Source organism: Eurypyga helias, unplaced genomic scaffold (assembly GCF_000690775.1).
Source record: "Eurypyga helias isolate BGI_N326 unplaced genomic scaffold, ASM69077v1 scaffold21357, whole genome shotgun sequence".
Lineage (NCBI taxonomy): Eukaryota > Metazoa > Chordata > Aves > Eurypygiformes > Eurypygidae > Eurypyga > Eurypyga helias.
Window position 1 is genome coordinate 1,111 of NW_010263901.1, and position 375 is coordinate 1,485.

The 375-nt window shown below is 66.7% G+C and overlaps 1 protein-coding gene across 1 annotated transcript in view; it reads left to right on the forward strand.

Annotated features, from left to right (window-relative positions):
• HSPB8 (heat shock 22kDa protein 8) overlaps positions 1 to 375 on the forward strand; it is a 2,111-nt gene that overhangs the window by 687 nt on the left and 1,049 nt on the right.

Consider the following 375-nt stretch of genomic DNA (forward strand, 5'->3'; position numbering starts at 1 on the left):
TGGGGTGCGCCGCCCCGGCCAGGGGCCGGCCAAGGGGGGCCCCAGCCTGGCTCGGTTAATTATAGCCGGGGTGAGGCCAGCACAGAGCGAGATTCCCTTTAAAGGGGCCGAGAGAGAGGCAGCTCTGGTGCTGGGAAGCAGGGGGCAGCCACCCCACAGCCCCCACCCCAGCCCTGAGAGGCCCCAGCCTGGGGACGAGACAGCCAGAAGCGCGCCCCTAATAATTCAATTAATGGTGGGGACAGTGGGTGTGGGGTGCTCCATATTGGGGGTGCCCACGGGCACCCAACCCTGAGCATCCCTTCAGCCGGCATCGACATCCCACATTTCACCCACTTGCCCCAGGCCAGGCTTCCCAGGGAGGGGCTGGGGGCT